Source organism: Delphinus delphis, chromosome 9, assembly GCF_949987515.2.
Source record: "Delphinus delphis chromosome 9, mDelDel1.2, whole genome shotgun sequence".
In the NCBI taxonomy this organism is placed as follows: domain Eukaryota; kingdom Metazoa; phylum Chordata; class Mammalia; order Artiodactyla; family Delphinidae; genus Delphinus; species Delphinus delphis.
The window spans coordinates 100,373,014-100,400,439 of NC_082691.1; the positions used below are offsets into that span (position 1 = coordinate 100,373,014).

General features: G+C 48.2%; 5 non-coding genes across 5 annotated transcripts; 4 read left to right on the forward strand and 1 right to left on the reverse strand.

Moving 5' to 3' along the window:
* The first annotated feature begins 405 nt into the window (after positions 1–405).
* On the forward strand, positions 406–478 carry TRNAC-GCA (transfer RNA cysteine (anticodon GCA)). The gene has a single exon. It is a non-coding gene; the product is annotated as a tRNA-Cys (tRNA).
* A 2,765-nt stretch (positions 479–3,243) lies between these two features.
* TRNAC-GCA (transfer RNA cysteine (anticodon GCA)) lies at positions 3,244–3,315 on the forward strand. Its single transcript has one exon. It is a non-coding gene; the product is annotated as a tRNA-Cys (tRNA).
* A 7,875-nt stretch (positions 3,316–11,190) lies between these two features.
* On the forward strand, positions 11,191–11,262 carry TRNAC-GCA (transfer RNA cysteine (anticodon GCA)). Its single transcript has one exon. It is a non-coding gene; the product is annotated as a tRNA-Cys (tRNA).
* A 4,503-nt stretch (positions 11,263–15,765) lies between these two features.
* On the forward strand, positions 15,766–15,837 carry TRNAC-GCA (transfer RNA cysteine (anticodon GCA)). Its single transcript has one exon. It is a non-coding gene; the product is annotated as a tRNA-Cys (tRNA).
* An 8,264-nt stretch (positions 15,838–24,101) lies between these two features.
* On the reverse strand, positions 24,102–24,173 carry TRNAC-GCA (transfer RNA cysteine (anticodon GCA)). The gene has a single exon. It is a non-coding gene; the product is annotated as a tRNA-Cys (tRNA).
* Positions 24,174–27,426: the final 3,253 nt, after the last annotated feature.

Below are 27,426 nucleotides of genomic sequence, written 5' to 3' on the forward strand. Positions count from 1 at the left end.
TGTGATGAGAGGAAAGAAGAGCAGAGAGGATGAGTCGGGCAACGGAGCCCCCAGTCCATCCTGCAGGATAGCGGTGAGCGTGGAGAAGACAGAGCCGCAGGCAAGTTGAAAGCAGATGGAGCTTCCTGAGGGAGGAAGGAAGCAGGGGTGGTCCAGCTCTTAGCAACCAGCAGGTGCCTTCCAAGTGGTACCAAGAAAAATGAGACTGCAAGATTGTGAGCAGAGAAGGTTTCTGGGGGCCAAAATTCGGAGGGGGATCTATGGGGAAGAAGAAGCTAGCTTTCTGTAAGGCAAAATTCCCTTATCTCCAGAACGTTCTGAGAATCAATAGAAATTTCAGTGCACAGTGGGTGTGGGCATTTCAACACAGGTGAAAGGGTATTTATTAGATCCTCTTAACAAGCAGGGGGCTATAGCTCAGTGGTAGAGCATTTGACTGCAGATCAAGAGGTCCCTGGTTCAAATCCAGGTGTCCCCTGAAATAAGCTTTGTTTCAGGACCTACACCAAATGGCACCTTCAGGTGGGCTCTTCTTACTCGGCAGATTGAGGGGTGCCGTAATTGGTAAAGGAGGTGGGGGGGCGGGGAGGAAGGAAGCTTGTCTAGCTCATCTCCTGGGCGGGGGCAATGGAAAGTCCTAGAACCGGAAATGTGGTTCTAGCCAAGATCATGTGGACTCAAGGCTCACCCAAGCACTAGAACTACCTGGGATTGTGGGAATGTAAACATACACGTTCCCTGGGCCCCCTCTCCAGAGATTCAGGTTTTGCTGGCCTGCAGAGTTTTCCTTTTCAACAGCACGCGTCCTTCTTATCGTCCACTCACATCACAGAAGCATTAGATGATTTTCCCGGTGCCACATTAGGCACCTCCTGATCTGGTCATTCTAGAAGCCCTTCTAGGAGAACATCAGCGGCTTTAGATGACTTGCCATGAATCGGGGGGAGGAGAAGCTGCAGGGCTGCCAGGTGGGAGGGGGTCCAGGCTTGGGGGAAGGAGAAGGTGAGAGGGAACGGGTTTAGTTTGCGGTGGAGCTGTCCTCATGGGCGGATGGAAAATAAACAGAAGTGCTGATGAGGCTCCACAGGTGCTTATTAGACAGTTAGAGCAAGCCTGCGTGGTTGAACCACACTGACCCCATCTTGTCAGCTTCATCTCAGGCCGGCAGTCCTACCCCCTCCCCTTCTGCATGACTGAACTTCAGCCTACTCAACAAGGAAGCACCCAAGACAGGTGAGTTCCTTATCACCTTTTACCCTTAGCCTTCGTCTGAGGTGAACACTGGAAGAGTGCCTTTTGTTAACCCAGGTGGTTAATGGTCATGAGATCCCCAGGGCGAGGAACAAACCCGGGTTCCCATCAGTGTGGACATGCTTCTGCCTCAGTAGTCAGATTTTCACTTTGGGCCCTTTAAATCCCCCTGTGCCCCTGTGGGCAGCTGCCAGTGCTGCAGGATTGCCGTCCGCCAGATCCCACCCTATGGAAGTCATCCGCAATAAACTTTGTGTTTGTGCTTTATGGAGTCGCCCGCTTCGTTTTTCAGTCTTAAAGTTCCTTCTTGGTTAGAAGGATATTATTCAATATCTCCACCTTCCAACAACACCCTTTCAGGTTTCTACGATTGAAGAAATGCCTTTTTACCTCTGGGCCCTGTGGATTGAGTCTTCGTAGGACAGAAGAGAGGTTGGACAGTTTAGATCTTTGCCAGAAAGCCTCTCTAGCTTCTTGCAGCCCCAGGTGAACTTCTCCAGGGCTGACCCAACCCCGATCCCCGTTAACACTTATCTTTAGAGCCTTGCAGATGTCACCTTTCCTGTGGGCACATCCCACCTCACCACGCACAGGCACTGCCGTTGGGGGCAATGGGAGCTTTGATGCCTCTTGTATGCTGCACCCATTACAGAGCACAGGGCAGTGCTTGCAGGAGGCCCCCAGGGCTCCAGTCTCTCCGTCCTGAGCTGCTTCAGCAGGGTCAGCACAGAGCAAAGGATCTAAAGAAAAGGCAGTGAGGGGGCTGTTTGCGGAGCACGCTGACTGCCGGCGACTGGCTGCTACATACTAGGGGCTGCAAGCCACTTTCAATCGTGAGGCCGTGTGCCACGTCTAGGGGCTACTTCCCTGCCCCCTGCATTCACGCAAAGACCTCAGTCACCAGCCTTGAACAGGGACCCTGGAAATGCACCGTGGACGTCTGCTTCCGGTCTGAGCAGCAGAGACTCACAGAGCCCATGGGGATGAGTGAGCTGCAGCATGTTTCCTCAGGAAGATGAACCAGGTGACCTGCTTTAGAGAGTCTTTCAGTGCTGACCATGGAATATTGGAGGAAGGCTGGCAAAGGCAGTGGTCTCCATTCTGTTCTCATTGGTGCTCAGTTATTCTTTGTGGCAGCATCTAGATGGTGGACCAGTTGTCTCTTGCAGGAGCTCCTATTTCAGGTCAATAAACCCACATCATGACCATATGGGGGCGCTTCTAGCTAGCTCACTCCTGCAGTCCACAGACTTCAGGATATGAGCTTACTGCACTGTTTTATTCCACTTGAAATGCTTATTCTGAATGTCAGGGGACCTCTCACTCCACTCAAACTCTTCATACCCTCAAAAAACAATAGTTAAAAGCAAAGAGCTGAAGTCAATCCTGCATCATCCCTGGCAGGTTTTCTCCTCCAAAGCAAGGGAATAATAATAACCAATAATAATATAGTCGTAGTTGCAATCCGCTTACTTAGATAAAATATTAGCCTAAGAGACATGAGGTTATCACCAACTTCAGGAAGATTAAAAAGATCCAGGTTAGGGACTCGGAAGCTCACCAACCTCCCCAGCTGTCCCCACCAGCACCCTGGGGTTTAATGCACAGACACAAAACCCTCTGGTGTACGTACTGCATGTGTTTCCAAAGAGGTTGGGCAGGATCTCTTCAATTTGCTGTTTTGTAGTGCAGAACAAGAGAAAAACAGACAAATAAATTCTGAAGGCCGTTCCAGTAGTGAATGTCAGTGCTCCTCCAGGCTGCTGCCGTCACCACACACTGAGGAAAAGGGGGAGATGCAGGCATGTGAAGGCGTAGGCTTGTGGGACTCTGGGGCCTGGGGGATGACCTCTCTCGACTGAGTTAGTGGAGGAGTAAGTTGCTGGTCTTACCAGCTCTCTAGAAATAAGTAGAAACTTCCAGTATGTTGCAGGAGTTCTGGGTGTGACCATGAAGGTGAAAGGTGTTTATGAGACACCTATAATAAGTAGGGGGGGTGTAGCTCAGGGGTAGAGCGTTTGACTGCAGATCAAGAGGTCCCCGGCTCAAATCCGGGTACCCCCTGCCATATTGGATTTTCTATTCATGGAAGCTGTTACTCATCCCATTTTCCTTCATCCATCAATCAGGATCCTACCTGAAACTGGAAGCTACAGGTCAGCCCTTGTACAACAGCAATCTGGGTGGAGCCTCTTCTCATGTCTTCCTGCACTAATACTCTAGGTATCTATCCTCCTCATGGCATCAGGACTCTTTTCTTCTGTATGTTTCTCATTTCTCCAACTCTGTTGGATCCTCAAAGAGAAGGCAAGGCCCCTGATGCAGACTTCTTTAGGGCAGACCAGAGAGCTGTAGATACAGATGACTTCCCAGGAACAGGCAATAAATGGTAACCCTAGGTCCCTGGTGGCGCAGTGGTTAAGAATCTGCCTGCCAAGTGGCGCAGTGGTTGAGAGTCCACCTGCCGATGCAGGGGACACGGGTTCGTGCCCTGGTCTAGGAAGATCCCACATGCTGCGGAGCGGCTGGGCCCGTGGGCCATGGCCGCTGAGCCTGCGCGTCCAGAGCCTGTGCTCTGCAACGGGAAAGGCCACAACAGTGAGAGGCCCGCGTACCACAAAAAAAAAAAAAAAGAATCTGCCTGCCAGTGCAGGGGACATGGGTTCGAGCCCTGCTCCAGGAAGATTACACATGCCACGGAGCAACTAAGCCCGTGTACCACAACTACTAAGCCTGCACTCTAGAGCCTGCGAGCCACAACTACTGAGCCCGCATGCCACAACTACTGAAGACCGTGCGCCTAGAGCCTGTGCTCTGCAACAAGAGAAGCCACCACAATGAGAAGCCCGCACGCTGCGACGAAGAGTAGCCCCTGCTCACAGCAACTAGACAAAAGCCCACGCGCAGCAATGAAGACCCAACGCAGCCAAAAATAAATAAAATTAAAAAAAAATGGTAACCCTAAATTATCACTCTCACCCTTCCTTCCCTCCAAAACAGGTTGGCACAGTGGAGTGGGGAGGGTGGTCAGACCTATGGAAACAAACGGCTGGGAGCCCAGGTAGGGTAGGTGGGTAGTTTTGGAGACCTTCGTCCAGCTCTTGGGCTAAACCAAGGCAATGGGAAATGGGTTGGGGGTTCATCAGGCAGCTTCTCTCCTTTTCTCCTTATTGATGACCCCACCCAGGGACTGAGGACTGGAAAGCTGCAGGCCTGAGGGAAGATGTCTTACTAGAAGCCCGGTCTGGCAGCTTCCAAAAAGCTAGTCCTGGAGGAGATCTATAACTTAATTTTGCAGAGTTGCGTGTTACCACACAAATGAAAGATGTTAATTAGACTATACTAGTGTTCCTGGGGGTATAGCTCAGGGGTAGAGCATTTGACTGCACATTAACAGGTCCCTGGTTCTGGTACTGGCACAAAAACAGAAACATAGATCAATGGAACAAGATAGAAAGCCCAGAGACAAACCCACGCACTTGTCAATCTGCGACAATGGAGGCAAGAATAGACAATGGAGAAAAGATAGTCTTTTCAATAAGCGGCGCTGGGAAAATTGGACAGCTACATGTAAAAGGATGAAATTAGAACATTCTCTAACACCACATACAAGAATAAACTCAAAATGGATTAAAGATCTAAATGTAAGACTGGATACTATAAAACTCCTAGAGGAAAACATAGGCAGAACACTCTTTGACATAAAGTACAGCAATATTTTTTTTGATCCGTCTCCCAGAGTAATGGAAATAAAAACAAAAATAAACAGATGGGACCTAATTAAACTTAAAAGCTTTCGCACAGCAAAGGAAGCCATAAACAAAACGAAAAGACAACCTATGGTCTGAGAGAAAATATTTGCAAACAATGCTACTGGCAAGGGATTAATTTCCAAAATATACAAACAGCTCATACAGCTTAATATAAAAAACAACAAACAACCCAATCAAAAAATGGGCAGAAGACCTAAATAGACATTTCTCCAAAGAAGACATACAGATGGCCAAAAGGCACAGGAAAAGATGCTCAATATCTTCAAGTATTAGAGAAATGCAAATCAAAACTACAGTGAGGTGTCACCTCACACCAGTCAAAATGGCCATCATTAAAAAGTCTACAAATAATAAATGCTGGAGAGGGTGTGGAGAAAAAGGAACCCTCCTACGCTGTTGGTGGGAATGTAAATTGGTGCAGCCACTATCGAGAACAGTATGGAGGGTCCTCAGAAACCTAAAAATAGAGCTACCATATGATCCTGCAATCCCACCCCTGAGCGTATATCTAGAGAAATCTCTAATTCAAAAAGATACATGCACCTCCATGTTCATAGCAGCACTATTTACAATAGCCAAGACATGGTAACAACCTAAATGTCCATCAACAGATGAATGGATAAAGAAGATGTGATATATATACATATATATATACACACACACACCCCATGGAATATTACTCAGCCATAAAAAGAATGAAATAATGCCATCTGCAGCAACATGGATGGACCTAGAGATTATCATATTAAGTGAAGTAAGCCAGTCAGAGAAAGACAAATATCACATGATATCACTTATATGTCGAATCTTAAAGAAATGATACAAATGAACTTATTTACAAAACAGAAACCGACTCACAGACACAGAAAACAAACTAACAATTACCAAAGGGGAAAGGCGGGGAAGGGATAAATTAGAAGTTTGGGATTAACATATACACACTACTGTATATAAAATACATAGGGGCTTCCCTGGTGACGCAGTGGTTAAGAATCTGCCTGCCAATGCAGGGGACACGGGTTCGAGCCCTGGTCCGGGAAGATCCCACATGCCACGGAGCAACTAAGTCCGTGCGCCACAACTACTGAGCCTGCGAGCCACAGCTACTGAAGCCTGTGCGCCTGCAGCTCCGCAACAAGAGAAGCCACCGCAGTGAGAAGCCTGGGCACCGCAACAAAGACTAGCCCCTGCTCGCCGCAACCAGAGAAAGCCCCCGCACAGCAACGAAGGCCCAACGTAACCAAAAATAAATAAATAAATTTATTAAAAAATAAAATAATATAAAATACATAAACAACAAGGACCTATTGCATAGCACAGAAAACTATACTCAATACCTTGTAATAACCTATAATGGAAAAGAATCTGAAAACGAATATGTGTGTGTGTGTGTGTATATATACACATATATATAAAACTGAACCATGCTGTACGCTTGAAAGTAACACAACATTGTAAATTAACTATACTTCAATAAAAATAGAGGTCCCTGGTTCAAATCCAGGTGCCCCCTAGTTTATGCGCAATTTTGGTAGCTAAACTTAGCTACATGCATGTTACATGGGACCCCATTGAAGATTTAGGAGATCCCCATTCGTTGGGGTTTGTAGGAACAACCCTAGAACCTCCCTCTTATGGTGGCATAGTGGGAGGCCATGCGATGTCCCTGGATGCTATCGGGCTCATCCCCTTGACCCCATTATAATCAGTAAAGGGCCGGAAGGCATTAGTCCAGTGCACTCCTAGGAGGTTTTAGAAACTACTCAGTGGTACATATAACTGAATCACTTTGCCGTACACCTGAAACTAACACAACATTGGAAATCAACTACAGTCCAATATAAAATAAAAAATTTTTTTAAATGCCAAGAAACAACAACAACAACAGTTAAATGAATAAAATTATGCGTAAGTAGTGGGCATGGAGATGTCAACCAGAGTTTCTTAGTCTGCGGACTAGGTCTAAGCTACTATGCGTCCTGTCACCCAGCAGATGAATGAACAGCTGGTACCTCTGCAGTGCTGGAGCCGCACCCCCGGCTTTGCGGTCCTGAATCAGTGGGGTTGGCCCGCAGGCAGCAGGCAGGGGTCTCTTCCCCTTGTCCCCCGGCCAAGCGGGTCCACGGGGAGCCCTCTGTCCGCAGCCCTGAATCCTCCTCTCCCCCATCTCTCTCTCTGTGGCCGAGAACAAAACCCAGAGAGCGATCAGTCCCTCAGTTACGTTCCTCAAATGCTTACTTTGCCGGGCAAGAGGCCAGGCCTTGAGAGGACCCAGGGATGAGTGAAATCTAGACATGACGGTTCATCCTTCACTCTTTCTCGCAGGGAAGAGTGATTTGCAACATGAAGATATGTTAGATGTGATAGAAAGGAGCTTAGAGCGCAGCTGGGCTGCTCTGAGGGCTGACTTCGTGACAGCTTTGCAGAGATGGGGGGGGTCAGCTGGGTCTGGAAGGTACATGTCCAGGCAGTGTGGGGAAAGGGCATGCCAGACAGACAGTGTAAAGAAACAAAGATGCAATGCTTTGGGAGTGCTTTCTGGGTGGAAAAGGTATATGTGTGCATGTCTGTGTGTATGTGTGTGTGGCTGTGGGTGTGACCATGCATGTTGGTGTGAGTGTGTGCACCTGGGGTAGGTTGTAAGTGCGTGTGTGCCGTGACTTTGCAGCGGGGAGGGGGGAGAGAGTGTGACTGTGACCTACTGTTGGAGGTGGATGATTAGACCGAAGAAAGTTTGTGTGTAAAATACGTTCCAGAGTTCGGACATTGTTCTGTGGGCGATAGGGAGGGCTGTGGCTGCAAAGAAGCGAATTCATTTCCTTTATTTCAGGAGGTCACTTGGGAGACATCGCAGAGAGCGGCTGGGAGTTTGCCTAAAGACGGTTCCTTAACTGATAGTATTTTTTGAGCACCTACTACGTGTTAGTACCATGCTGGGCAATTTATCTGAAGTTGCCATATTTATACGTCACGAGAAACTTATCCCTATTTAAGACCAAGAAATGGAAGCTTACAGAGTTCAAGAACTTGCCCAGCGACACATACAGAGTAAGGAAACAAATACAGAGGAGAAAAGGAATTCCAGAGGAATTTTCAGGTTATAATATGTGGGACATGGTGACTTATATAAGATATGCAGGATGAAGAATAGTGTGTGGGGGCAGAGGTGGAAAATGAAAATTACTGTTATCCAGAGAGAAATACAGCAGCAGGTACAGGGGAAGGTGGGAAACCTAATTTAACTTAGGCTAGAGACTTGAGCATACTTTTGGCTGTGGAGGGAACAGGACGGAGAAAATTGAATCAATTCAGTCCTGAGGACAAGAGTACAGATGGAGCCATTTATTTTGGAAGGGGGAGGGGAGGGGAATGTTCTTCTCTGAGATGGAAGGGAGAGGACTAAGGACAGCTGAGGAGAGATGTCTCTGAGATACGAAGGGAAATCAAGGAGTTGAGGTTTAGCTGAATCTGTTCTGTCTGTTAAGCAGAGGTAACCTCTTGTGCTGGAGCGAGAGCACAGACGCGGGGGTGGGGGGGGAAGAAAGCATGTCATTGGTGAGCCTGCAGTGCAAACGAAAGCAGTCGGAGGGTCTGCGGTGGGCAGGGGTGAGCTGATTCTGCACCTCTCTGAGGGCCAACTTTCGTGGGCACTGAGAGCATCGCTTTACCCAGATACATCTGTCCCCACCCAGGTCAGCACAGGGCAAGTGCCAATGATTTTATTCTCTAGCTCTCTGTTTTTTATTCTATGCAAATTCCAACCGAAGGAGCTTAGGTTACTGTCAACAGCAGACAAGGTTACTGGTTCCCTCGTGTACATCCCAGTCCCAGTTTCTGTCAGCCACACGCTAACCATCTTTTGGGTGATCCCCTCGGCAGAGGGGTCGATTAGCTCAATGGACACTTGTGGATTTTTCGCCAGTTGCATTCCAGGGTTCAGGGATCTCATCTCTAACCTCTGAGGGTCTTTTCCTATAGTCTACAAAAGAAGACAAAGGAGAGAAAAAGAAACTAGGGCTTGCAGGACAAAAGAGATAGAAAATTTAAACCAAAATATTGTCAGTATTAACATTAAAAATAAATGTATGAAATACCACAGTAAAAAGACAAAGAATGCCACTGAATTAAAGAAACAACTATATGTTATTCCCAGGAGGTAAATAAAAAACATAAGGATATAGACATATGGATAAACCTACGGATGGGCGGTTGCCAAAGGTGGGGGTAGGTGAGGGGTGGGAGAAATGGGTGAAAGGGGTCAAAAGGTTAAAAAATTTTTTAATGAAAAAAAATCCATTTTTGGGACTTCCCTGATGGTCCAGTGGCTAAGACTCCACGCTCCCAATGCAGGGAGCCTGGGTCCAATCCCTGGTCAGGGAACTAGATCCCACATGCCACAACTAAGAGTTCACATGCTGCAACTAAATATCCCACATGCCACAACGAAGATCCTGCACACAGCAACGAAGATCCCACACACAGCAACTAAAGACCTGGTGCAGCCACATAAATAAATATATATATATATATTTTTTTTTAAATTCATTTTTAAAAAGAGAGAGTGGAAAGAACTAGCTTCCTGCAACAGAACCCAAGAGTACACTAGCTATTCCAGTATCAACAGAGATGGTTGCATTAATACTACTCTGGTGATTGCAATCAGATTCCAAGTAAGGATACATCTGGCTTTCAAACAAGAAAGGATCTCATGCCAGAGCTCAGTAAAGCAGTGAAAGCCAGGGATCTGACTGGATTGGGAAGGTGAGAATTATCTGGAACTGTAGTAATAATGGCTAGTCATATTCGAGTGCTTACTACACATCAGAGACTGTCCCAAGGATATTATCTTATTTAATCCTCATATCAATTGATATTTCCCCCAATTTACAGATAAGAAACTGAGGCTCAGAGAGTTTTTCGAATTTCCTTTAAATCACACACTCTGGCTTCTCTGCCTGAGGCTAAGGGGTCATGGGGTGTTGGGATTTCTCTTTGCTGAATATCAGTAAAATTCAATGTAGAGTTTCTAATACATATAGAATAATATATATTAATAATAATATTATATTATTGTTATTATATTATATATAATATTATATATGCAGGGGATCTTGGGCAAGAAGTTTAGCTTCTCTGGGCCTCAGTCCCCTCATCTGTGAAATGGAGATAATGAGATCCTTGTCCCCAGGGTTTGATGTATAATAAGCTGATATATGTGGAGGCTTCTCGGCTGCATACTGTTGACAAGAGAAATCCAGAGGACTTTAGCATCATGGTAGGAATCAGTGTTTCCCCAGCTTCTTGGCCAGGAGAGGAGGGGAAGTGGCTGCTGGGCGGCTAAGGCCCCAAGGGGGAAGCTGGGGGGTAAGAGGGAGAGATTCCAGTAGGCGGCAGAGAGAGCTTGCAGGAGAGAAAGCTTACCAGCTCCCGTGACAACAGCAGAAGCAGGGACTTGGCGTGGCTGTAGAGATGGAAGGTGCCAATCAAAGTAAGCTCATCGTCTAGGTGGGATAGGGCTTTGTCCACAGATCAGAGAACCTCTGGGTAGAATGTGGTTCTTCTCCAGCAGCATTTTTTGGTCCTTGAATTATGTTAGCTTAGGTCCATTAATGATTTGGGGGATTCCTAAGTCTACTCACCACCTAATTCTGACTGTTTCTAGGAGTGGGTCATTCTCCATGATTCTCCATCTATATTAACTGAAGACGTGGCGGTTGGGAGGGTCATTTGTGTCCTAGACTATAGTTTAGTAGAAAGCACTCTGAACTGAATGTTAGCCTAGGAGGGTCAGGCCTTCATTAGGTGGGTTTGGACAGACACCTCAATCACCCCGAGTTTCTGTTTTTTTAGGTGCCCACCATGATGGGCACAGGCATCCGACTCTGAAGGCCATTCTGTAAGCCAATGTCAATGCTTCTCCAGGCTGCTGCGCACACACTGGTGCTGTGGGCTGGGGCGGGAGTGGGTGGGAGGGGGGACATAGGCTGTTGGGCTTTTGAGGAGAGAGCCTGTTGCTTTTCCTGTGGCAGGTTGATGAGTTTTCACTGCAGTAGGCCTGGCAGTTCCCAAGAGAGGGCCATCCTGAAGTGGTAACTCATAGGTTTACGGGGAGTCTGGGTGTGGCTAGACAGATGAAAAATACTAATTAAGTCACACCATAGCAGAAGGGGGTGTAGCTCAGGGGTAGAGCATTTGACTGCAGATCAAGAGGTCCCCAGTTCAAATCTGGGTGCCCCCTGCTTATTCTTAACTTTTACCTTTGGTGCTGCATTTCAACTTCTTCTTCCCCACTAGACATCAACATAAAGACTTTTTTTCTAGAACCAGCAAATGGTGAAGCTTTACTATGGTAGTTGGCAGTTCTTAACTCTAAATATAAATTAGAATCACGTGAAAAGTCTAAACATGCCATTTCCCAGGCCTCACCCCAGACCAATTAAATCAGTGTATTTGAGGTGGAGCCCAGGTATCGTAAGCACCCCCCAGTGCTCCTAGCCTGCAGCTAAGTTGAAACCAGCTTTAGCAGAGCTTCCAGAACCTTCTCAGACCCAGGTTCCCTCATGCCAGCTCTGTCTGCCCAGCATCTTATATTCGGGCTCCCCTCTTCTGCATCCTTATGTGGACATGATTTATAACTTGACCTTAATGGCATCTTCCAGGAAAATTTGCTGTTTCAGCATTTCATAGTTTCCTTAATTTTTCCCTTTCTCAGTCCAGTCATTCTCCATGGGACAGGGTGGAATTGGTCTTCTATTTGCAAGTCAAACCACCAGGATCTGTGCCTCTCAGGGAATGAGCCCTCACGGGGCTGAGAGAGTTCGTGGAGGATGAAATAGCCACATGTGAAAGTGTCAGTTTAGGTTGTGTAATTATTAAAGACAATTTTACGTCTCATTCAAGCTTTAAAAGTAAACTTCTGCAGAAGGGACCAGTGAATTATATCAGCTATCTCACAACTAAAGAACGCCGTGGCTTTCTATGGTTTGGAGAACAAACAGCTGAGCATTTTGGTAGATGATCTAAGAATTCATCGTAGCTTCAGAGCTCTAGCATGTAATTCAGAAGTACACGTCGTGAATTTTATTATCCCCGGCACCAACCATCTTCTAAGACCTTTCTCACAACTACCTAAAATATATTTCATGATGTTCCAGGTTTATATAAACACAGAAGTCTATACTTCAGATGGCCTAAGAACAGCTTCTCTGTAATAAAACTATGTGACAGCAAGAAAGTCTTAATGTCTTTCCATGGAATGGCAGGAAAACACAATACAGACAAAAAGCAATTTAAGACAGAACGCGGTCAAGTCCAGTCTTCCCTGAGACTTTGTCTAACTTGATAAGCTGACGAATAGCTCTTTGTCTAACTCCCCATGTTATAAATATTCTGTCTCCTCTGAGTTCTCTTATCAGCACAGGACATAAGTGCCTGTAAAAACAAGACTCCTTTTAGCTTCAGGGCTACGCTTCAGTTTCCCTTTCATTGAAGCTCATTCATTTTGTTAACAAGAGACTTGAATTTTCTGTTTTTTTTTGCGGTACGCGGGCCTCTCACTGTTGTGGCCTCTCCCGTTGCGGAGCACAGGCTCCGGATGCGCAGGCTCAGAGGCCATGGCCCACGGGCCCAGCCGCTCCGCGGCATGTGGGATCTTCCCAGACCGGGGCACGAACCCGCGTCCCCTGCATCGGCAGGCGGACTCTCAACCACTGTGCCACCAGGGAACCCCCTCAAATGTTTTAAAAAAGGAAATATTCCCTTTCAAGATCTTTGGTCTGAAAAGTCCTTTCCGATGCCTCTTCTAGTTTTTACTTCTTCCTGTCGTTGCTGTTACTGTGCATTGTTCTCCTTTTGACCTCAATCTCTTTCATCTTTTTGTGTTTCCGTGATCGCAGAGCTACCTTCTGGCTCACCTGTCCGCCCACCCATTATGGACCCCACTATTGGCCTCGCAGTCACGATTCCTCGGCCCTTTGTGGTCTTTGCCTGTGGTCTGTCTACCTTCCTCACAAACTCTTCTACTTCTGTGGAAACTCTCACCCATCGCTGTGGCTCTTCCAGCGCTGCCTCTACATGCGCCCCGTGTGTGTCTAATTCTCCCAACCCCTTTTCTAGATAGTTCTAGATAGTCTACGTCTAGATAGTATCTAGATAGTTCTAGACGGTTCTTGGCATGTTCTACGCTGCCGAGTTGGGACGCCAGGCGCCAGTCTTCACTGCACTCCTAGCTCCTAGGAGGCAAGTTGTTCTTTATAGAGTTTGCCGTTACAAAAGACGTGCTCTGGTCTCCCCTCCTCCCTTGCAGAAGGCAGTAGTCCAGCCTCTGGAGCTGGGGCAGGGGGAGCAGCAAATCTGCTTGATAGCGAGCTATCCTCTCACTTCCCTGGCCTCTGTGTCTTTGTCACCACCTCTGGTTTTGTGAGCGCCACCCCTGGTGTGGCCATGTCTGGGGTCCCCACTTGCAGCCCTCGATACTCACGTGCCTTTCAAGCCGGAACCTAAGTCAACTACTGCCACCTCGACCCTTTAGTCTCCCCACAAAGAGCCCGCTAGGCTGAGTGGTTTATGCAGTTTTCTTTGCCGGAAGGTTAGGGCAGTTTCATAAGGGAATTATAATGCAGGAGGTGAAAAGGAGGGTGGGTCCAAAGGCTGGGCCAGGGTGGCCATCGGCGCTCCAGTCGATACCTTGTGGTATTCCCTCCAACGAGAGCTGCAGGCCGGCTGGCTGCTTGCATCGGTGGACTCAGTAAGCGAAGCCGTCTGCCAAGGACAGGCACTGGCGCTTTTAGGGCCGGTACAGTCCAAGCCCAGATGGAGGGGACGGGCACCCCCTGGCTCTCGCAGTCAGTATCCATTTCAGGCACAGCGGCCTTAGCTTCCTTCTCTGCCTGGGAAGAAGCTGCCTTCGCCTCTTTCTTGCCTTCAGGAGGCTCCCCAATAGCCCCCCTCCTCCCCAGTGCAGCCATCTCCCTCTGACCGGGAGGCCTTGTCAGCCGTGTATATGATTTCATCGCTGAGCTGGGGCCTGTCCCTTCCTTGAATACCTTGCTCCAGGTATGAATATAAAAACCTTTCTCTGCCTTTAAAAGCACTGCCTCCTCCTATTGACCTATGGCGAGACTCAGCTGACCTGGGACGTGAGCGATCCTCTCATTATTCTCAGACGTCTATGCAGTTTGTCTGCTCCTTGGGTGTCCCTCAGTCTACCTGGGTGCCGGTTCCTTTAAGTCTGACAGGCCTCTGGGGAGGCTGCAGGAGGGCAGGGCGGAGGGGGCAGGTGTGGCCGAGGGGTCTGGGACCTGCTGGGTGTAGGTCTCAGGCAGGGGATTGACCTGGCCCACTGCAGGGGTGCCCTTTGCCCTCAGTCCAACATCACAGGACATCCTGCCTTTCTAGCTGGGTGGATGCTGGAAAACCGGTGTGTGAAACAAGAGTGACGGCAGCGCAGAAAGAGAAAGGCCTGAAATGAATGTGGCAGAGGTGACGGACTAGGGAGAGACCAGGAAGGGTTTGGATTGGGAAGTGACTGGGGTCTGAGGGAGAGGGAGGGCAGGGGTGGCCGCCACTGGAAGGGGGCAAAGACTTCCTGGACAACATCTGCAGTGCTTTCTCTCATTTTTTTTTTTTTCCCACTCAGGACCTGGAAGGCTGCAACCGTGTAGACATTTGGGTTATTATTGGACATGCAAACATTGGAAAATAAAAGAACCCCCTCCCTACTCTCTGGGGGTTGCCATTATTAACTATCTGGTCTATTTCCTTCCGTAGGTGTATATGTATATGTATGGACATGTAGACACCTATGTTTATAGGTAAGTTTCTTTGTATGTGTGTATAATCTTTTTATTACATAATAATACATATACACAGTATCTTTTCAAAAGCCCAAAAGAGCTCATATCATACATGTATATGTCATACAATTTGCTTTCTTCACTTAATGGTATTGTTTAAGCATCTTTCCGTGACAGAACTCTGGACCGATTTTATCTTTTACTGTTGCGTCGTATTCCTATGACTGTACCACAGTGTGTGTAACCAGTTCCCTGTGATGGATATTTAGGTGGTTTCCAGTTTCACGCTAATCCAGAAAAAGGCTGCAGGGAGGCTCCACCCTCACTGTGCATTCATGAATATTTCTGAAGGATACCTAGACGTTCCTAGAAGTGGAACTCCCTAGAGTATCATTTTTCCTACGTAACTTTGTTTTTGTTTTTACAAAGGCAACATGCTCAATATAGAAAAGTTGAAAAGGGAAATAAAAACACATAAAAACACATAAAACACATAAAAAGCTGAAATCATCTATAACTCCTGACAGACTGTTCTGTAAGTGCCTTTTCACTTGACGAGCTCTCATGAACATTATTCTATGTCATTAAATAACCCTCGGACATGGGCTCTGAACCTTCTTTCAGGCAGGAGAAGGCACTGTCGCCTAGTCACAGTTACGTCACCATCCCAGTGCGCCTGGCACACAGTAGATGCTCAATGACTCATTACCACAGAGGATTATCTGGATGATTTGAAAGGTCTCCCCACCTTTAAAGGTCAACCAGGCTACCAGGGGGTCCTCAGCCAGATGCACATAGACGTGATGAGGGAAGAAGGGCTGGTCCCTGGAAGGTGGGAGGCCAGGGTTCAAAGAAGCAGAGCTGACCAGGACATCCCAACCAGCAAGACTGAGTCTGGGTGTGTCAACACAGGTAAAAGGCTTTAATTACACCACTCTGTCAGGTCTGGGGGTGTAGCTCAGGGGTAGAGCATTTGACTGCAGATCAAGAGGTCCCCGGTTCAAATCCGGGCGCCCCCTGCTTTGTCTCACTTTTTTTTTTTTTTTTTTTTGTGGTACACGGGCCTCTCACTGCTGTGGCCTCTCCCGTTGCGGAGCACAGGCTCCGGACGCACAGGCTCAGCGGCCATGGCTCACGGGCCCAGCCACTCCGCGGCATGTGGGATCTTCCCGGACCGGGGCACGAACCTGTGTCCCCTGCATCAGCAGGCGGACTCTCAACCACTGCGCCACCAGGGAAGCCCTTGTCTCACTTTTAATCCCAGAGTGGGTCTGGCATTACCTGTTTCCCCCTCCCTAGGCCAGGGCACCTGGAGAAGAAAGAGAAAGACTAAAACTCTTTGACTCACAACTCCTCAGAAAGTGCAGACCCAATCTGAAATTCAAAGATACACCTTCAGGTGACTTACAGGAAAATTAAAGTTTACAAGGCACAGACCCCTGCCTCCTCCAACCCCTCTGGGTTTTCCTCAGCTCCAGCCAGAGATTTCACCTTTCACAGATCCACACCTTCTCCACGGAGGGGGCTGGTGTGTCTTCATTGCACCCCCACGGGTTATAACCTGAAGTAGATGAGCCTAGAGGAGCCCTTGTACTCCTGCAGTGGGGTAGCTGCTTAGCTTCCTGAGCCCCTCATGCTGGGCTGCAGGTCAGAGGCCCTGGACTTAGGCTCCACGTCCCCAGGTCCTAGTGCTCCCACTGGGTCTACTCCAGACTCACAGACCCAGACCAGGGTCTGGGGAAGAACAGGATTCTGCTTGGCTCTGTGGGACTAATGCCAAGGAGCGAGGGGTTGGGGAAGGGCCGGCCTGACCCTCCCTGCCTCTTGGTTCTTTCTCCTCCATGCAGAATCATTGGCTCCGGCCAGGGAAAGGAAGCTGGAATTATATTCCCAAATCAGTGAAAACGTAAAAATAAGAAACAGGTAAGACGCATCTGTCCTTAAAAGCTCATCTCATTGTTCCAGCCTAATGAAGACCTCTGACCTCTGTAATTATATTCAGAACTCCTTCAGACACTGTGTAGCACCTCTGTCTAATGAGTCCACAAGACCTGCTCTACCGCACACAGAAGGCATCCCTGCTCGCCACCCCCTTCTGCACAAGCCTCTGCCCACGCCCAGCCATTCAGGGCCAAGGACATCAGCGTAAAAGCCATGGCTGTATCGGTGGAGGGTCTCTGAACTAAACTAAGGCCACAGTCCCCCAACTGGGCTGCCCATCACACACAGGCAGGTGAGGTGGTGAGAGCAGGAAGGGCTTTCATGGAAAGGAAGTTCAAGGCTCCAGGTTGGACCTCCTGAATTAGAAGGGTTGGGAGTGAGACCAAAGGACTCTATTTTTAACAAACTCCTGAGAAGATCCCAAAGGAAAGTGAAAATTAGGAACCACCAATTTAGTTTTGGGCCCCATATTATAGGGTTGAAAATTATGGCCTTTTTAATTAAGAGACACGTCCAAGCACACACACCTGATTAATAATAGGGTTGAGGCCAGATCCACAGGGCTAGTCTCAGGTTCTTCCTGTTCCCCCAGCCCTGGGGCAAGGCACGACCGGGCTGGCTTCATCTGCTTCCCACTCCCATGGCCAAGCTCTGACTGGGTGGAGGGAGATAGGCCTTCCCAAGAGACGACCTGAAAGGTTTCTACCCGATGTCTGGTACTAAACGAGATAAGCTTGCAGGGGCCTGAAAATCTGAACCACACACCTGTTCACCTGCAGTCAGAGGCTCCTCCCCTGCTCCAGGAGCCCACTTCAAACCCTTTCCTAAGTGACACCATCTCATGGTTGTGGCCTCTCCAGGGAGGGGTCCTCCAGCACCCCAGTCATTTCCATTTCTCCCTGGTTGGCCCCATGGCCTGGCTGACCCACCCTCTCCTGACCATAAGCTCCTTTTCCTACTGGGCCCTCATTTGAGTGCCCAGAAGCTTCTTCTGCTAAAACAGAAGAAGGACGTTCCAGTGCTGGGCTGACAAGGAATAATTCAAAAGTCCACCTGAAGCCACAGGAAAGGGACTGACCAGCACAGTGGGGTTGGGTGACGGACCAAACCATCTGGATTTGTGACAAAGGAAGGGCTGTGACCAAGGGGTCCTGAGCCCACCTCTTCTCTCTTCTGTCCTCCTAGAGATTTCAGTGTGGGGGACAGCAGCTGTTTCAGGGGATAAAAGGATGCTCATTAGGGGGCACCGGGATTTGAACCAGGGACCCCCTGACCTGCAGTCAAATGCTCTCCCCCAGAGCTGTAGCCCCTCTCTGGGGGGCGTGTGGTCTAGTACTGTTCACCAGTGTGTGCCACCCACCCCCCCCCAGCAAGAGCACACTGGCATTCCTAGTCACCCCTAGTCTGCCCCTGGGCACCTGGCAGACAGGTCTCACTGCAAACTCACCCTTTTCTGGCTATGACCTCATGCTCCCCTGTGCCTTGTGGGAACCCAGAAGCCTCCTCTGAGGTTTCCCTCCCTCAGCGCCCACCTGGGGCCACCTCACCGTCCCCTCTAGAAACACGGCAGGGACTTTGGGTCCCTCTACCAGCTCATCCTCTGTGGTCTTTTCCCCTCAAGCCCATGACCTTGGCAGAGTCTCCAGAGACTTGGTGGACACCAGGGCAGGTATTTGGCCACAAAGACTGCAGCCTCCACGCGAGGCCCAAATGCAGCCCCGGTTCCCGCAGGAGGCCCCAGACCAGCAGGTGGGCACAGCTGCAGCGGTGCCAAGCCTGGCCCTTTGGGACCCTCCTTGCCAAGCCTTGCCCCACAGCAGGACAGACCACCCCCCACTGAAGGATGGGCTCCTTTCCTCCGGCAGATACGTGGCGGTGATGTCACTACCTGACCCTTCTTAACAGCTAAAACATCAGATGGCTGCCACCCAGGGGGCCGTGGAGGACCCTGGAAAAGTCCTGTTAGGAAAGGAACTCGATTATTCTTATAACACGGATAAGTTCTGTATGGTGAAAAGAAGAAGAAGGAGGAAGAAGGAGAGGAGGAGGGGGGCGGGAGGAAAGGAAACATTTGCTTCTTTTAAGAATACCTCGCCTCAGTGCCTTGCCTGTTGTTGAGTACATTACAGATTTTCAACAAACATTTGTTGACTAGAAAACATATAGAAAAATTTAAAAACACAATTAAGCATCAGGAAGAAAATAAAAATTAATCTCACAAGTAAACTAACTGCTGGTAACAGTCTGGTTTCTCTTCTTCCAAACTTAATAATATATAGCCCTAGGCTGGGGGATCCAACTTTTGCTGCTACGGGGGTTGAGTCAATTTCCAGCTACTTTCAGCTGTCATCCTATTCAGGCTGCATTTCTCCCTTAACAATGTTCTCCGTCCTGTTCTGTAAAGATAAGAACTGGGGATGTAACAGCACGCATATGCCTGCATTGGTCTTTCTTTCGTGCCAAAATTACTGTAATTCTTAAAAAGTTGGTGGGTACTTTCCAAACAGGGCTGGTGGGAACGTAATTGATGTATCTTTGCTGGAAGGCTATTGGGTAATCAAAAGACAAATTCATGCCTTTGTTTTATTCATATGGGTGTGCAAAGATGCATGTACATGGTTGGGCATCGCAGTGTTGTTTGTGAAAATGGAAAAATGAGCTGCAGAGATGTGCATTCTGGGTAGGTCCTAAGAACTCCACAGGGACCCTTTGGATCAAGGCTGTGGACCTACAGGCTGTCAAGGCAGTCACTTCCCGCCAGCGTGTGGTATGGTGATCAAGGGCACACTTTAGCCCCTTCCACTAAGAACCTCCATCCTTAATTCAAATTAGAGAACGTATGTCAATGACAGCATCTCTCACCAACATTCCCAGTCTACAAAGACTCGTGATGCAAATGGTTCTAAAAGATGCGAAAACTCTAGTAAATAATGCATTTTTAAGATTGTATGGTTGGGGCTGTCTTCTAACCCTTGTGTTGGTTGAAGCTTTGTGGTGAGAGGGGGGGCATGTCACGCCTCATCAGTACATGCCACCTTTCCAATCCCTTAAAGTCTTTAGATTTGGTCTTCAAGAATTTTCTGGCGTCTCCATTTCATCTATCCTTGAACAACTTTGATTCCTGGTTTTGATGAACGAGTTGAGTAAACAATCAAAATTATGACAACGCTTCAAAGTAGAACACTGGATCCAGAGTTCGGCAGAGTTTAACACTAGATATTTCCTTCTCGTCCAAAAGCCGTCAAGAATTCATTTCCACACACATTCCCTAGACTTTTGTTGTTATAAATCAGCCGAGTCTTGTGATTATTTTTGCGTTTAAGCCTTCACCGGCAAGGGGGACTTTTTAATTGGCTCTCCAGTGGGATTTTCTCAAGTTATAGCTCAAAAGAAAAAGAGGAGGCGGGGCGGGGGGTGAGGTGAGAGAGGAGGTAAAGCAGGAACCGTATCCACAGGAGAGAAGGAGGGGCTTCTTCAGCTGGCAAAGGAGGTTCCGAAGTTGTTGTGGTGAGGTATTTTCGGGGTTCTACAAATCTTCTCGTGAAGCCTCATGACGACTCTGGGATCTCACTCTTTCCACATCAGAGCCCTAAGCTTTCACACCGGGGAGGCTGTGAATTAAACTGACGTTGTCATTCAGCAGTCTTGCAGCATCAAACACTGACTTTGGTTTTCTGCTAAATCATATGGCTGCTAGAGAGAAGAGATTTTGATTCTTCTCATTGGGATTTTCATTGTTTTTCTAGACTCCTTTGGTGCCTTTAGCGTCAGTCAGCTTCCAGTTCAATGATAAGAAGCACAAAGGTATCCGGAAGCCTTACCCCATAGGCACTGCATTCCTGATGGCCACTAGCGATAATTTACTTTCTCATCGTGCCAGGGTGGAATATAAGTTATGACAGATTCCCAGGCCTGAAGAACTAATTGGATTTCCCCTGACTGTAGTTTTAACTAGTCTGGGTAATTAATACCATTTTCATGAGGCTGTGTTGCCTGAAACCCACTCCTAACACCAATTTATGTACCAGGTAGGAAATTTGGGTGCAAAACCAGAAACTAATTTTGAAACAGATGAGGCAGCACTTGTCAGGTAGTTCATGACACAGAAGGGAAAGAGGTGTAGACACTCGATGGGCTCCAAGGGGAACCAAGATTGCACAGAGGCCCAGTCTGTGAAGAAGGGTAAGACCGGAGCCGATGCCACATCCATGTCACCAGACGGAAATCTCAACTCCTCCTGCTTCTGTGTTTCACTCAGTGTCCAAAGTCTGCGGTGGCTATGCTGAGGGCACTTGCCCGAGTCCTCACTACCAGACAGTGGGAGACCAAGTGTCTAGTATTTTTGGCTTATGGAGTAAGAAATGAGGGTATGCCTTTCAGTAAAATTCATGTAATTGCATATTCCCCAAACATGTGATAGGGTTCAGATGCTGTGCGTCAATAAAAGAAAACGTTCCCCACAGCCCACGTGAGTGGGGATATGGATTATGGAAGTCACTTGGGGCTGCAGGAGCGCAGAGGAGCCTTCCTGTAGATCTGATCTGATCTGATCTTCCTGTAGATCAGCCTGTGAAAGGAAACTGGAATTGCAACACTCAGAGCCCGGATTTGAACCCGGGATGGCATGACCTGCTTTCCTGAGCAAGAAGAACGAATCTCATCTGATGAGCGCATTTTCATCTCCTGGACCAAGTCCTGAACTTCAACACTAAGACCTCTGCTTGCTTGTCGGGCGCGCCCTGGTGAATTGGCCCCTCCTGCTCCGTTTCCCGCAGCCCCCGGACCTGGCAGCTATCTATGCCTGTAGCCTTACAGAGGGAAACACTGGTAAATCAGCTCAAGGAGAAAGAAAAGACAATCAGTAGTGTTTGATTTGTAGTATTTGCCAAGTTGCAGATACTCCCACCGTGGCCAATATCGAGCTGCCAATGGTTTAACGTTGCTCCCTGGCTGGAGGCACCAGCTTTGATATCTAGAGCTGGAAGTGTCTTTAGCATCATCGTGAAGAGTGGTTCCCATAAACTTTGGTTGTCTCTCAGTCTTTGGAGTTTAGGAGGGATTAACAGGAGGCTGTGCCCGTCAGATGTAGTGTATCAGGATCCCCAGGGAATCTGAATTTTTAACAAGTTCTCAAATAGTTTGAATGTATAGTCAGGTTTGATAAACACTGCGTGGTCTCATCTCTGTAGATCTGGCTGACTGATCTCACTGCTAACGAACCCTCTTGTGTCCGATAACTCACCTCTCCTTCCCACAGGCTGCTCCCTTGGGTGCCCCACCACCTCTTTTCCCCACTATCTTGCAGCCTTCTCGGATTCCAGGCTGAAGGCACTGCTCGTAAAGCCATGGCTTGTAGTTGGTACTGAGGCTCCCTCCTTCCCACTCTGTATCTACTCTGTATCCGATCTATATCTACATCCACACTGTAATTCCTGAAGTCCCACCCTTTCTTAACCACAGACCTATTTTCAGCAAGGAGACTGCTGAAAGCTATAGATTCCACTGACATTAACGTTTGGCAACCCTCAGGAGCAGCTTCCGTTTTCAGCTATTTCAGGTTGTGTGACCGGAGGTAAGAGATGATCCCAATACAGTCAGAGAAAGTCCCGGGTTTCAGTCCATACAGAGTGACACTTGAGCTTATGATTCACTTTCTTTTAAACTGCTAGGATGGGCTTCCCTGGTGGTGCAGTGGTTGAGAGTCCGCCTGCTGATGTAGAGGACACGGGTTCGTGCCACGGTCTGGGAAGATCTCACATGCCACGAGGTGGCTGGGCCTGTGAGCCATGGCCGCTGGGCCTGCGCGTCCGGAGCCTGTGCTCCGCAACGGGAGAGGCCACAACTGTGAGGCCGCGTACCCGCAAACAAACAAACAAAAACTAGTTACTAAACTGCTAGGATCAGCCATCCAGGCCTGAAGCCACTTCTAGTATTCCATGGGAACTCGACTTGATCCCTTGGAAACAGGAGGCAAATATTCACTCAGCTTTTTCTACTATATCATATGGGCTCCTAGATTTGCATCCCCTCAACTACCTAGATTTTCATTATCTTCAGGTCCAATAAGGCCAGGATCAAACCACATTCCCATCTTTTCTCTGAGGGTCTTTTTCCTATTACTCATTCCTGGTACCAATCAGGACACTTTGATTAAAGAAGAGGCCATCCCAGGCTAAGGGAAACACAGAAGGCAGTCTTGCCAGGATGGCAAGGAGCTCAGAGCACTGAAAGGAGGCCAGAAGATCTTCCCTTATAAGATGCTCATAAAGTGGGCAGGATTTCAGCAGGTCCTGGTAAGGGAGCCATTGTTGCCACCACAATGGATACTGGCTGCAGCCAATGGCCTCACTGTCCTTGCCACACCTCTGCCACCTCCAGAATGAATTCCAAGTTCTCCTACTTCTAGGTGTGATTTATTCTACATTCATAGTCTTATTGATGGGCCTATAGTTGGCCAAGCTTAAGGCATTACCAACTGTGCTGGTTAATTTTATGTGTCAACTTGTTTAGGCTCTGGTACCCAGATATTCGGTCAAATCCTAATCTAGACGTTGCCATGAAGATATTTTTTTAGATGTGATTTACATTTACATCAGTAGACTCTGAGTAAAGCAGGTGACCGTCCATAATGTGGACGGGCCCCATGCAATCAGTTGAAAGCCTTAAGAGAAAAAGACTGAAGTCCCCTGAGAAATAGGGAATTCTGCCTCCAGACAGCCTTCGGACTCAAACTGCAATGTCAACTCTTCCCTGGGTCTCCAGCCTGCTGACCTGCAAGATTAAGACTTGCCAGAGCCCTCAATGTCATGTGAGCCGATTCCTTCAAATCAGTCTCTCTCAACAAACGTATGGACACCAAGGGGGGAAAGTGGCGGGGCGGGGGTGGTGGGGGGATGGGTTGGGAGATTGGGATTGACATATATACACTAATATGTATAAAAGAGACAACTAATAAGAACCTGCCATATAAAAAAATAAATAAAATTAAATTAAAAGAAAATCAATCCCTCTCTCTTTCTCCTGGCATTTTTGTCTACCTCAGCCACAGACAGGTTCCTGTCTTCCTCCGAGACTGAGACAATTGTGAATTCCCCAGAAAAGGAGTTAAAAGGATTCACATGCTGGGCAAAAAATGAAAAAAGAAAAGGGAATAAACGTTCACTACGGGACCTATGAGAACTGACTCCTCCTTGAAGAAATCGGGTTCATCTAGAGCTGCAGGTGTCAGGGGAGGGGTTCTGGTGAAGACTTGCACTGCTTCTTCCCTTTGCAGGCTGAATCAGTGTGGTGGAAAAAGCTGGAGGTAGAACCTTGTGTTCAGTGAGTAAAAGCAAGTTTGGGCAGGGGGCACCTGGGCTTGAACCAGGGACCTCTTGATCTGCAGTCAAATGCTCTACCCCTGAGCTATACCTCCACCTACTCACCTATGTTTAATAAGCACCCTAAACCCGCAGAGCCTCACCCTGGGTGTCACGTTTTGAGACGTGTACTTGCTACTGCTCTTCCGTCCCACACCCCTGCAAAGGGATGCTCTTCTCACTGTGCCCACCCCCTTCCCCTGGCTGAAGGCACTGGCGTTGAACTCACTGAGGTTTGCAGCTGGAACATCCTTCTGACCCACCTAGAAGAACAGGACTCGAAGCATTGGCTACTCAACAGACTCTTTGAGGTTACAGTGGAAAAGGCAGGGCTGGGCAAAGGTAAGTGCTCTTGGGCCCCACCTGAGAATCCCTAAACCAGACTCTCTGGGAGGGGACGAGGGGACAGTGTGTGCCTCTAAGAAGCTCCTAATGATTCTGACTCACAGATAGCTTTGGAGCTATTGATTTAATCTTCATGGTACAGATCTGACAAAAATGACAGTAGTAATTAAAATCATGGCCAAACAAAACACAACAGATTAATGACCAAGTCACAGCCAGAATCCACAGCTATGCTTAAGGGCCTCTTTGCACTAAACATATTGGGCAGGAGAACCGCCTCCTTTATCTCTTCTCTTCTTCCTCTTCCCTCTCCATTTGCCGCATACTTCCAGTGTCAGATGCAAAAAGCAACCTAAAGAGAGGATGCAATGCGTGGAAAAGTGATGAAGTGGGAATGAGAGAGATTTATGGGCAGAAACTCAAAAAAGCGAGCCCAACATGCAAGCAGGTTGCAGGCCTCTGCTTGTATCACGTGAGCTAACATCCCATCAGTCAAAGCCAGTCACAGGACCAAGCCGTATATCAAAGGCAGGGAAATATGTCCCACTTCTAATGGGATGGGAGGATCTGAAAAGTCTTGTGGCAAAGGGCACAGATAGAATAAGTGAAGAACGGGGGCTAACTGTTTAATCTATCACGGTCTGCCCTCTCGGTCATAATTATTTACATCTCTCCCACATGCAAAATATACTCAGCTTTATCCCAAGTCCCCAGAGCCTCAGGCAGTCAAAGTCCAGGATCTACATAAGATCCCTTGATCTGGAAACATATGAACTTAAAGATAAGTTATCCACCCCTCACATATGCCAAATCCAGTGACAGTACAGGAACAGACTTACGTCAATAAACATCTACATTCAAAGACTGAACAAAATAGGAAACACATGGGTATGCAAAAGAAACTTCCATGCTCCCTTCTACATTTGGGCACAGCCAGAGCCTCCTCCTAGATACCGATTTCAGTATCTGCCAGTCTTATTCACAATAATGTTGCATAACAAGCCCCCCCCCCCACCACTAACACACAATGATAAGCATTTATGTCACGCCCATGGGTTTGCAGGTTGAATTTGAATCGGCTGGTCTAGGCTGGGCTTGGCCGGGTGGGTGGGCCTCAAGCTGTGGGTCTAGTTGGCCTTAGCTCCTCTCAGTGAATTGGGCTCAGGGCTGGGCCTTGTGTGTTCATGTTGGGGCCCAGGCTGAAGGAGAGAACCTTACTGGGCCAGCACATCTCAGGGTAAGAGTGGAAGTCCCAGAGGGTAAGCCCAACCTTGCAAGCAGATCTCAAGGCCCTGCTTGTATCATATCTACCAACATCCTGTTGGCCAAAACACATCACATGGCGTGCCAGTTATCAATTTATTGACTGGTAGCTCCAAATTCACCCTTCTGTACCTGCTGTGGGATAACGGACTGGATTCTTTAAGCATTTCTCCTTTAAGTGAGCGCAATGTTAACAGTTGTCAGTAGAGGGCGCAGGAGGGACACTGCAGGAGAAAGGGGTCTTCTCGCTCTGGCTCCTGCTGCAGGTCGCGCGGTGGTGCAGGTGTGTAAGGACACCCGGTGTGCTCTGCCCCAGGCACACGCCCAGAGAATGAAGTCCCTCGGTGACCTCGCTGGGCTGGTGACCACCTCCATACCCGACCCCCAACCCCACTCCCAGGCCCCCAACCCGCTCTGTGTACCTGCCTGCCAGCCTCGGCTTGCCTCTGCCCAGAGGTCTGGCCCCTACGTCCTCCAGGCGCAGACACTGCACGCTCCAGGATCAGTGGTTGCTAGGGATTTGTTGCGGAGGGAGAGAGGCTGGCAGGCAGGTACACAGAGGGGGTTATTCCTCATAAGTATAGCAGGGGGAATTTTTAGGGCAGTGACACTATTCTGTGTGGTATTTCAATTGTGGGTACATGACGTTATGCATTTGCCAAAAACCCACAAAACTCTACGAAACTGTACAACACAAAGAATGAACCTTAATGTAAACCATGGACTTCGGTTCATAATAATGTATCAATATTCATTCACCATTTTTATCAAATGTCACACTGTTGTAAAATGTTAATGACGGGGCCACCGGGAGGCGGCAGCTGAGGTGAGGGGTAGAGGGGAACTCTCTATACTTTCTGCTCCATTTTTCTGTAAACCTAAAACTGCTCTAAAAAACAATGTCTATTATTTTTTTTTAAAGTGATAGCAGGTAGGACTACCTGGATTATGAATCAGAGGCCCCATGATCCATGTTTAAATGATCTACCTATGAGCTGTTATTATCTAAAAAGCATCTTTCCACCCATAATGCTATCTGGATCTGTAACTCAGCCAGCCACCTGGGTATTCGTGGCCTTCCACGAAGCCGGGGGTCTGCCCCAGGGCAGATGAACACCTTGCCCACCAGGTCTCCTTCCCACCGTCTCCCTCCTTGCCCACCTGGCAGCTTCTCAGGCCCCTGCAAAGGGCACTGGCTTTGATAATCATACACGTTTAGGCAAAATGCCCTTTAGAATCATCCAGTATCGTCTTCCCCCAGACGTGTCTGTCCGATCGGCTAGTGCTTGCAGGGTAGGAAGAGGTGGGAGGAAGAGCAGAGTATGTGTTGTTTTTAAAATAAAGGGTATCCAGATCCCTCCTTAGGGTCTCTGGGGCACAACTGCTAATTCAGTCGGCTCCCTGGCCCTTCCTGCCTATTAAGTCACTTGAAAAGAGAAATAGTAAATGGGAGAACTGACCTAGCACACACGTTTCTCCTCGGATCAAGACAAAACCTCTAATTCTGGATGAGGAAAACTTCCATTTCCTGAGTCAGAAGATGACCTTTCCTACCTTTTCTCCCCTCTCCTGTCCTGTCTGCTAAGCCCCTCTAGAGGAAAGTAGCCAAATTTAGAGAGCTACCTAACAAGGGGCGGGTGTCGGTACTGAGGAGGTCTACAGTGAACACCTGTGTGGATGCAGGATGGAAAGAAAACTGAC